Consider the following 11,284-nt stretch of genomic DNA (forward strand, 5'->3'; position numbering starts at 1 on the left):
ATTTAAAATGCAAGAAGCATAAGACTAGACAGAAGCATACAATGGCTTCATTCAACATAAAGCAGAGCAGATAGTTGTCATTTCTGAAGTTGTAAGAGCAATTAACCTTATAGGACAATGACATTAAACTGGTATAAAGCTGTTTCAACATCAAGCACCCGTATTAGACTTTAGAGTAAAGTTTTATTTTCTGAAGGTACTTTATGTTTACCCATGCTGCATTTCTGGAGATAGAAGCAACAGTTAAACTAGGCAACTTAATGTGTTTTTAAAATGACCAAGTTAAATCAAAGTTTTCATTAAAAATAATGATTTTTCTGAAATTGTGATCTTTGATATCTTTTGTTCACCTTGTTCCTGCTGGGATAAACTCTCTTACAATCTTTTTTCTGGTATTCTTAATACAACGTTAACAATAGAGATTATAAATCTTCTATTTTAGTGTCACATGCAAGCATACAATACTTCCTTTCTTAATTTTCTCAACATTTGTGAAGTTTTTAATAAAAAGACCAGGTTACCTTTATCTGTAACTGTAGCTAATAACCACACATGACTGCCCCTGATGTGCTGAGAAGCCACCAGCCCCAGGTTACTTTCCCACACAGCCATGATTATATCAGGACCTGAGCACGGGTGTCTTTCTTGTAAGGATCCTTACAAACATTTCTTTCTTTCATTCCCAAATGGATTCCTGTTAATCAAATGTTGGCAGTCCCAGGCAAAGTTTCTGTGGCTCCCATCTCGAATTCAAAAGCATCTTGCTTCTCCCTATTCAGAATCAACAGGCTGATACAAGCAAAAGGCCACAGCACCAATGCAGGGCAGACTCCTTCTCAGTTGCCCATCACCCAGACACCCCAAGTCTGTTGCCCTTCCACCAGCCAGGTGCTCTGTGGGACTTGCCAGAATGCACAGACTTCACTGAAACACTCAAAGTCGGCTTTGAGTGACAAAATTCAAACTTCAAATCTTCAAGCCCTTCAAATTACCCAACCACTCAGAATAGCTTTGCATGTCCTAGGCATTAAGGACTTCTGTTTTTCATTTCCTTGAGAGTTTCTTATCTTGTACATTTCCTAGGACACTTTGAGCTGTCATCAACAAAATGAGATAAAAGGCATATGGCATTACTGGTACCAAGAGCATCCCTCTCAGGTGACAGGGCATTTCGCTGAAGTTAGTTAAATTAGGCCATGAAAAGGCTCTTAGGAGAACATATTTTGCCCTGTTAAATCTATGCAGATTCATAAACATTTTTTACTTGAGAGGACCCTGAGGCTAAATGGGAGTTTATGCAATTTTCCTTTTGATTCTGCCCACACCTCATTATAGAGAAATGAGCAGGACATTGATAAAGAGCCATGCTGCTTTTGAATTATGACTTCAGGGATCCTTGTCTCTCCCCACTTCCTCTGTTCATTGCAACATTGTGAAGCTTAATTTAATCCACTTTAAAATATAGGAACAACTCTCTTTGTTGTAAAGCACAACAAGGGTGTCCCTTTCAAGGACCACACTAGGCTCGAGGTCACTTGTGCGCCAGGGTTGGGGCAGGAACAGATGAGAGGTAGGATCATAGCAAAGGCAAAGAAAGACTTTATTCAAAAGAACTGCGGGGTTTTTATAGAGTGGTACAATAGATTCTATTCTATTGGCTAACAAACAGAAACATCTTTCTCTTGCACTGTCCTTGAGAGGAACAGAAAAACAAGCTAGAAAAACAGAACCTGCAAATTGTTTATAATCAACAGGTTATCACATCTTTCCAGCTCTCTAAAATTTTTCACAAGCCACTGTGAGAAAAGCTTGCCGTTTCTCTCTCCCTGTCCCATGGCATCCACAGCTCATAGCTCAATCTTCAATGGGAGATCAAATGATACGTGCTGAAAATTAAACAGAACAAACCTTTTCATTATGAGTGGCCACATAAAATTACAAATGGTTTTGGAAACAAATTATTGACTTGCCTGGAAACACATATACAACAATTACAAGTTATTACTACTGTTTGGTCAAATAATAGAACCTATTAAGAATATTTATGCTGACTCTACTTGAATTTCCTCTTTCATAAAGAATCTATATGCACTACACTAACACTAATCAGGGTTACTCCGTGGTCAACAATATTAAGTTTTTCAACAATAATAAGATGTAAAGCACAAAGAGCATTTTCCCTGCATCAGTTGTATTTGAAGAACTGTATTTTTCTGGCTGTGAAGGATGAATCTCTTTAGATAATTCAGATAGATAACACACTGAATTCTACAGTCATAAATATTTGGTAAACAGAGGATAAAAGAAAATGGCATTAGGAAAAAGAAGTCATCACTCTTTTGCAATATAACTGTGGAAGTCTCACACAGCAAATAATCCAGCACAGAACATGGAAACTCTAATTTCATGTTACCTAATTCATGTGATACTTTCAGACAGGCAGACGTGCTGTGGACATTGTACAGCCTAACAAACTTTTGCTTTGATGCAACTTTACTTTGTGATGGCCTTTAACCTGCACCAGGGCTTCACAAATAAACACATTTGTTACTAGTTGAGCAAACACCTACACACACACAAAGAGAAGAAAGGCAGTCCTGATCCAGACAGAAAGTTTCTAGAATTTGGTCACCAAATTTGCAGTTCACAGTCAGAGTCCAGCACTGAAATTTCCTGTGCAGTGCAAACAGCTTCCCTGAGGGAAGCATACCAAGTGCAGGTGGGATATTTACCATCAGTCAATAGCACACTCTTAAAGGGGGCATACAAATGAAATTGCTCAAAATTTAAGTTACCAGCTAAAACCTGACCTAATTCTTCTCCCTCATGCTTATCCTCAAGGTTTTACAGCAACCTGAAGCACTAAACTAACATCTGCACGCAATTCTCCTGTATTGCCTCTTCCATGATTCTTTGCTGCTTTCTAGCTGCTGAGTTAGCCACAGTGCACTTCATCTACTTTTCCCAATGATTATGTGCAAGTTTAAGACTCATCTTTCTAGTAACTTGGGATTTAAAGGCCATTTGGTATTTGTGTTTTATTTACAGCAACTGCCTGTCCTTTATAAACTGGTCATCTAATGCAAGTGTCATATAAGGTACTATGCAGAGTTATGACTGTGTTTTGAAGAGATTACCTAACAAGTGGGCTTTGCTTAGGACATTCATTGCTCTACTACCTGCAAGTTTGATTAGAAGATAATGCAGTAGGAAAAGCTTTAATCACAAAAAGAAAGTATACAAGCACATAATTTTGTTTTCACAATGGATATACCTCTCTCAGAACCTGTATCTCATCACCATCTGGAAGCAAACAAGTGCAAGCACCAAGGGACATCAGATTTTGTCAATTGTAAACTAGACGAAGATGCACAGAGAACACTCTTGTACAAAAGCAAACAAATAAGCAAAGGGCAAAGACCACAGATTTCAATAACAATGTTGATGTGATTTTATGTGTCCTCTCGATGAACTCTATGCAGTGGTGGGAGTGCTTGTATGTGTCTTCCAGAGCACAGGATGCATCAGTCAGAAGAAGGTCACAGGCCCAAATGCTGACAGCCACACAGCATGGAAAGCACACAGCCAAGACTGACACTCTTCCTCAGGCATAAAGGACCCAGAAATTTCAGTGCTAGCAACAACTGGGGTCCTATCAAAATGAAATTATCCAGTGTAGGCACAGCCTGGAAAACAAACCAAGTATTTATATCTCTGTTCAGAGCAGCAGCCAGAAATGCCTTTCTTTATAAAGAGTGCATTACATGACTTTCAAATGTCATAGTTCTCTTTTTCAGAGGAAAACCTGAACTAATCAAATCTCAATTCCTGGTTGTTCTTTAACATAGATTTAATTTAATTAGTTGACCAAGGCTTCTTGATGTTAAATATTAATTAAATTTTCTACTCTTTATCTACCTGTTGCACCAGAGTTTTTAATAGATCTTCCTTGGGGCCTCACAAAGGCCAGAATCCACCTCTAAACAGAAGCTATACATCTTATGAAAAGGGAGAGGTTATTCTTTGTACATGCCATATCTGAACTGCATCCTCTGGGAACAGTCATGAGGCTCACCTGTTCCCTTTAAGTCACAGTCTTGTTAAAACACAAAACAGGTAATGGCTGAAATGTGTAGAAATGTTCTTTCAGCTTCTGTTTCACAGGAAGAATAGGGCTGCATTCAATGAATAAGAATTCCTACTGAACAGTTAAATGAACCAAGAGCTGCTCTCAGGGAGTCAGGAGGTCTTCACTCATCCAAAAGTTGTGCCTTCCTCTTCCTCACTAGCAAGTATCAGTGAGCTCTTTTCTCTCAGGTCTGTAAATCACTATTATGCTATTACCCACACCAGCTTGGATCTTCTTTTTATACCTGGCAAAGCAGCGGACCCTCACAGGTCACCTTTAGCACTTCTCTAGCCTTGATTAAAGCAACCAGGAGCTACCTGCCTGTAGAACACTTTCAGACTCAAGACTTATACTTCTTTTCCTATTTAAGAGATTCTGATGCACACACTTTTTCGCTCCTAAATTGCCTACTGTCACCAGCAACCCCAGCTCTCCTGTTTAACTCTGCACAGAGGGTAGCAGGTAGTGAGTGCTCCAGTACCCAGTTGTGCCGGGTGGCTGTAAGCTGCTTCTCAACATACAATCTGCTTCCTAGCTAACTCTGAGTGCTGCTGTTCATAATAGGTTCCAGACCTAGCCCACATGCTCTGGGAAAAGGCATAAAGCTGTAGGTAGCATTTTACTGTGAAACAGGAAAATAGAGCCTTTCTTGAGGGCTTGCATAGAGTTTTCACCCAGAGGAGAAACAAGGATGTAACTAATCTTTGCAAGTTCTTGCTGAAAGGCAGGAAGCTGCTTGGTTCAAAACATGGACAACCTCAATTGTTCCTGTGCATAGAGAGGGAGCTCTGGTAATACCACTTTTCTATCAGCAAATGCAAACAGAGACACTTTTGGGGAGCTGCTCCTAGACCCCTTCATACCCACAGCATACAGCTAAGCACATGAAATATCTGTTTACTTGAATGTAGATTCCAGGCTTCTGCTTTCAGTATTTCTAGACTGAAAGCAGAAGCCACTGCTGATAATTTTTTTTCAGTGCTTGTCTTCTGATCTGCTCCATACAAGTCTTTCACGTGGCAGCTGAGCTCTTTCAGCTCCAGATATAGGCATGTTGTAAAGTATAACAAGGGTGTTTAGCGGGGGAGGCTCTAAATCATTCCCAGATGCCAGCTAAAATAATAGGTGCTCAAAACAAAGGTTTGTCTTTGTATCCACATCGTTGGCTGTTTTCTGGCCAGAGACCACCAGATTGCTTTAGTAGCATAAGTATTTTATAGTTGGAGTGGCCTAACAGGAGCTTTGCTTCCCTCTACACAGGCTTCAATAATTCTACAGAGCAGAAATGCAAATCAGTTTATTCTGTATTCATCAGGGATCAGTGCCTCAGGATAGGCACTAGGTGTACTGTTAGGGGAAGGGCAGACATGAAATAGCAGGACAGAAGATGATTGCTTGACAATGCATCAAGATAAATCTAGTCTTTACACCAGACTTGTGTGCTGTCTGCCTCTGAGGCATAACATTTCCAGTTGAGATTTATTTGGAAATCATACTCTACGGTTACAGATCTCACATTTCTACATAGGAAATGTGAGATATGGTCTTAAATATTGCTTTAACTGGTGCATAATATTGCTTTTTCTGGTCTTAAATATTGCTTTAACTAGTGGTGGCAGTCCTTTTTTGATCTTAAATTCATAGCTAAGAGTTAAAAAGTGAGTGAAAGGCCACTTCTGAAGAGCAGGACTCAGTGTTCATAAGAAAAGTAGTTTTCTGGCTCCTACTAATGCATCCTTCAGCCTTAGAAAATTAAGCTGATAGGCTCTCTCCCTTCTTCAGAAAAGTTAGGCAGAGATATCATCCAGCATCTGCAAAAAGCAGCTTCAAAGAAATCTCTTCTGTCAAATAATAGAAAAAAAAGTGATGCTGACTGATGGATGAGAATCAGTTAAACTGATTTCTGGGACACATTATGCATTAATAAATATGAGACTGTTCATTGAAAGAAGTGTAGGCAGCAACATTTAAAACTTTTCAGGGAATACAGGAAAAAATTAAACATTATATTTCAAAAGAGCCTACAGGACTATTAGTACTAAGATCTTTTTATAAACACTAATTCTCAACACTTACAAGAAAGCAGACATCTCCACAGGAACTCCTGCAAGTTATTTTTTGTTTTAGAAGACACTGCTGCTTTTCATTGCACCTATCAACAACCCTGTGGTATTGCTGAAGCTCCCCGTGCAGCCCACAGCAAAGGTATCAGTGCCAACGCTGATCATCAACTATAACACTACCAAAAAAAATTTAGTGCTCCTGTTTAGAAAGAACAGACTTCCAAAAACTGAGAGAACTTTGGCACTGCAAGCCTCAGTATGGGGGTCCAGAGAGGAACAAACCTCAATGTGAGCAAAAAGAGAGGTCTGGAGATCTGAGGACTTGACCTTGCAGATCACATCAATGCTATCTCTGCCCTCTCAAGTGGCTGGACAGACAAATAAAGTTTAAGAAGTCAGGGAGTTAAAAAAAAGCCTCTCCTTCTGAGGAAACCAAGCCCTTGCCTGTCTCAGGAACAGAGGACTCCCACAGGCAGATGAGCTTAACCAGGTTGTTCTTCCCTTGTTACAGAGGTAACAATCTAGGAAAAGACTCACATATGTAAAAACACAACACTCTTTGGGCTTTTCTGCACTCAGGCAAAACCTATTCATGCTGCAGCAGTGTCTTTTATGCTTCCCCTTCAAACACAACAAAAAAAGATATGTTTCTTCAGACTCATTTACAGAGTGACCCTGCTGCTACTAACACACTAAAGGCACTATTAGAGGTTAGAATGCAAAATGATTAAGACAGCCAGAGAGCAGATATATGCTGGGGAAGCAATGTTTCAGTAAATAATACAAGCCTGAGCTGAAGCCTGTGAACACAGAACATGCTGTTCTGTCAATAAACCCTTACCCTCCTTTCCTTCTCTGTTCCAGCTCAATTACAGACTAGCAGAACTAATGTTTCAAGGTGGACCAGGCCTAGATATCAGTAAGTTCAAGCAGCCAAGCTTAGGTTCAGCCACAAAAACCTCAATGTTTTCAGTAAATTGGAACAAGCTGAAGTGAAGACAGAAGGTGTCCTGAATTTTCTGCCCTTGCAATGTAGCTGAGTTACAAAGAAATCCTCATTTAGGCAGCTCCAGATGCCAGGCTACTTGCAGCACTGGACAGGTTACTCAACAAAAAAACCACAAATTCATTAAAATTACCTCTGTTTTAAAAAACATCACTATGTTTTATGCATTTTAACAGGGCTGTTTTGTTGAATGTTCATCCTGTAGCCCATAGAATGTCACGGACATATTTTATGAAAAATCCTTTCGTTAGGATCTTTTCTCTTGAGAAGCTGAGAAGCTTCAGCTTTTCCATGTTTTGCTACTTTGAAATGTGATTTGGAGAATTGTTTATCCAACATGGGAAATTGTTTTTACTTGATGACCAATGACAGCCACCTGTGTCAAGGCTGTGAGGAGTCACAAGATTTTATTATCATTCCATTCCTTTGCTAGCCTTCTGATGAAATCCTTTCTCCTACTCTTTTAGTATAGTTTTTACATATAATTTTATTTTAATACAATATATACCATAAAATAATAAATCAGCCTTCTGAAACATGGAGTCAAGATTATCATCTCTTCCCTCGTCCTGGGACCCCAGTGAATACCACCACAAATAGAAGATGCATTTCCTAGGAATCTAGACGTTAGGCAATATTTTTAAGATGAAGGGCATGCTCTTATACAGCTACGTACTCACATAAAAACACAATCTGGGACAACTAAACAGGAAATTAAGAAACAACTTGTAGGCTTTATAAATAATTTAAAAGAGAATGTTCCAAAGTTTAGATGTGTCATAAAAGCTAACTTTATTAGGTGAAGAAATTATTTCAATTAAACAGAACAAATGTCAGCAAGGAATGTCTAAGCCTTTTAATTAATTCTTCTGTGATGCTATGGTATATGCTGAGGCACAGAGCCAGTGGGGGCATATACATGCAGACAAGTTATTTGTGAATATAATTGGAAGTCTATAAGAAACACCCACTCAGACTGGGGAAAAGTTTCTTGAAACAAAATCTGCAAGAGCCTCAGAAATTTCTCAGATACCAAAGCTGGACTGCAGGACTATACAGCAAAAAGCATAAAGCAAAGTAGCAAATGAGTCTAAAACTAGGGAATCAGCTTGATCCAAGCAATGGAAAAAATTCCTTTAACTTGATTCCTAATATATATAAAGGATTTTTGCAACAGAGCAGTTCTACCAGCTTAAACGTCTGCACATCCCACAGCGCATACGAGAAAAAAAAAATTAAGCTTCTTTCCTGTAAAATGATATATCAGAAAAGTTCTTTGTCAGCTGAAAGATGTTTCCCTATACCAAAAAATAAAGAGGGGAAAGAAGTATACACACAACAAACACAATGGGTAAATAGAGCTGGTACTTTAATAATTTTCCCTTAAGAAAATGTGGCTGTAAAAAGATTAGATAGCAATAAGTTTTAAATTTAAAAAAAACTCTGCTAACAGAATGCAACTGATCACCCACTGATTTTTTCACCTCTCTTAAAGACATTTCTTATTCCATCTCTTTCAAAGAATCTGATTGTCAACCTTATGTTGTTATATTGAGCTTTGTATTAGGTTAAGATAGATTAGTAGAGGTTTTATTGTTTAAGTAGAAGTTCAATCTTCAATCTTAAGTTGGACCAAAAAATGTCATTGTTTGAGCCTGGTGCAATGCCAGTGCCCCCACGAGAATACCTCTTTCCCTGGTATCTACTGTGAGATGTGATCAGAGACAGAGCAGAGCAGGCTCCAACTTAAGATTGAAGGGAAAAAAAGAACTTTATTAACCTAAAACTACAAAGAAAAACACACAGAACACAAGATGAAAACCTTCCAAATTTCTTCCTCCTCCCCCCACCCTTTGGATAATGGAATTTCCAATTCCATTACCACCCTTTAGATAATCAATCCTCAATTCCTCGACAATAGAGGAGTCCCTCTTGCACCACAGACTTCCCCAGGAAACAGTCGAAACTTCTCGTGTTTCCATGTCACGTATGGCACCGCCCGGAGAACATTTGCCATTGTGACCTCTTCCTTCCATGTCCAGTGCTCTCACCATTGTACATGGATCAGAGCTGCTTCTAGGGTTTTTCCCTTTAAGGATACTTTGTCCAGTTCCAAAGAGAGCACAGTCTCTCTCCTTTTGGGACACCTGTCCCCCCCCAAATTTCACCCCTTGGGGCCGAGGGGTCTCTTGAACAGAGATCATCTTCTTCCTCTTCTTCGAAGACGGAGGGCACCACCACCACCCTCCTCACCCGTCGTCTCTGTTCACACACCTCCACATCACTGCACTCTCCTGGCTCTGAGCCATTGCCTCCCCCTAGAATGCAGTCTTTGTGTCACAGGAACACAAGTGGTTCTGCTGTGGCTATACAAGAAAAGTCCAGCCAAAGGCCACTCCATCATCTCCTCCCACCTAGAATTCTTCTCAACATCTCTCAATCTCATCAACTTCAGGAGGAATCAGCATTTGCAAGGTTTCCATCCTCCCCAGAAGGGTTAAAAGTCCCAGGCTCTGCCAGTTTAGTTCATGAACTCCCATGGCTGGCTGCCCTGCTGGGCACCCCCCCCTTCTCCTTCACGCCGGCCGCGCTATCACAGGCACGGGCTCTGGCTCTCTCTCCCTCTCTCCGGGGGTGGAAATGGGGGATGGCTGCCCGAAGCCTTGCAATGTTCTCCTCCACCCTTGGGCCCAGGCCTGGCCTACCTCCCTCCGGCCGCATGGCTCCCCTTCCCCCCTGCCCAGCTCAGAGCCAGGCAGGAGAAGGTCTGCTCAGTTCCAAACCAGAACCCAAAAGAAAATTCCCCCGGGAGTTCACAGCTTTTAACCCCCTGTGTTCTCAGAGGCGTATCCATGCCCTCAGTGGACAAACCAGGTGCCAATATTAAAATCTGAACACCGATTGGCTTGACCACATCATCACAAAAAACTTCATTTCCTCTCAAACCACGACAAGCTTATATTGTTATATTTGGCAAATAGTAAAAAACATCACATCATTGGTAACAAAACAACTAGAAATTGTACCCAGGGCACACCAACTCTTTGAATCCAAAGAACCCACACTGGGCTACATCCAATGTATGTTATCAGTATGATGTACTGCACACGGTTTATTGATTGTCATCTACAATATATTGTATATTTGGCTTATTCTTTTCTCCACAGTAAAAACATGCTCGCAAATTCCAGTGGTTAGCAGTACCAGAGATGCAGCTCAAATAATGAGCTGTCATCTAGAGACATTACACTGAATTTTACCAGCCACTTGTTCTCCTTCCACAGCCTGTGCTCAGTCCTTTGATGGATTACTGATGTCCTGCTCCTTAGCCCTCTGGTTCACCGTTAGGTTCTCACTAAAGATCTCCATTACCTCCGCTGCACATCTGTAGCAATATGATTTCGTATTTTTGAAAACTTCAATTATAATCTACAAACAAAGCCTTAATGAGTTCATGGTTGAGCTGCGAAAAGCTTTACCATGGAGGGTTTAGGTCAAGATTCACAGAGAGGATGATGTAAGCACACACAATAACTGCTTAAAAGCATGAAGGATGTAATCCATATGATAATGCGAAAGGAACCAGCAGTATTTCAGAACTGGCTTACAGGTAACTTTGTATTCTTCCTTGAACTCCTGGAGAGATTCTGAGATGGACCATGCATCTGGAATTTTATGCCATTCCTGAACTCCCAGGAGCATTGATTTTGAGTTAGGACAATCGAAATGACAAAAAAAATTTCTAATCTCAAAGCACTTAGGAAAAACATTTAGCATTATTATTAAACATTTCCCAATATTTCATCAAACCAAAATTAGAGTTTTCAGAACATGAAGTCTGACACTTTTATTCCACTAAGACTAGACCATGAAGACATATTTCTACAGCCCTGCCTTCTCCTGTCCCCAGAGAGAGGCTTTTATGTGACTACCTGCTGTTAAACTGCCTTCCCAGGCTCCTGAGAAAGCTCCATTGTCATCCTCTGTCCTTCAAGCACAGCAGGAGAAATGTCTGCAAATAACAGCTTTTTATTAAATCTTTTTGGCAAGTGGGCAATCTAGGAAGGTGCCCTGCCCCACCACCAC

The 11,284-nt window shown here is 40.3% G+C and overlaps 1 long non-coding RNA gene across 2 annotated transcripts in view; it reads right to left on the reverse strand.

Annotated features, from left to right (window-relative positions):
* Nucleotides 1-9,994, reverse strand: part of LOC108962904 (uncharacterized) — an 81,373-nt gene extending 71,379 nt beyond the window's left edge. Inside the window, exon 1 of one of the 2 annotated variants that reach the window (XR_007776947.1) lies at nucleotides 9,904-9,994. This is a non-coding gene — a long non-coding RNA (uncharacterized LOC108962904). The remainder of the gene's footprint in view (nucleotides 1-9,903) is intronic. The other variant, XR_007776946.1, reaches the window with a different exon arrangement.
* Between the last annotated feature and the right edge of the window lie 1,290 nt (nucleotides 9,995-11,284).

The sequence above is a fragment of the Serinus canaria genome, chromosome 2 (genome assembly GCF_022539315.1).
Source record: "Serinus canaria isolate serCan28SL12 chromosome 2, serCan2020, whole genome shotgun sequence".
NCBI lineage: Eukaryota > Metazoa > Chordata > Aves > Passeriformes > Fringillidae > Serinus > Serinus canaria.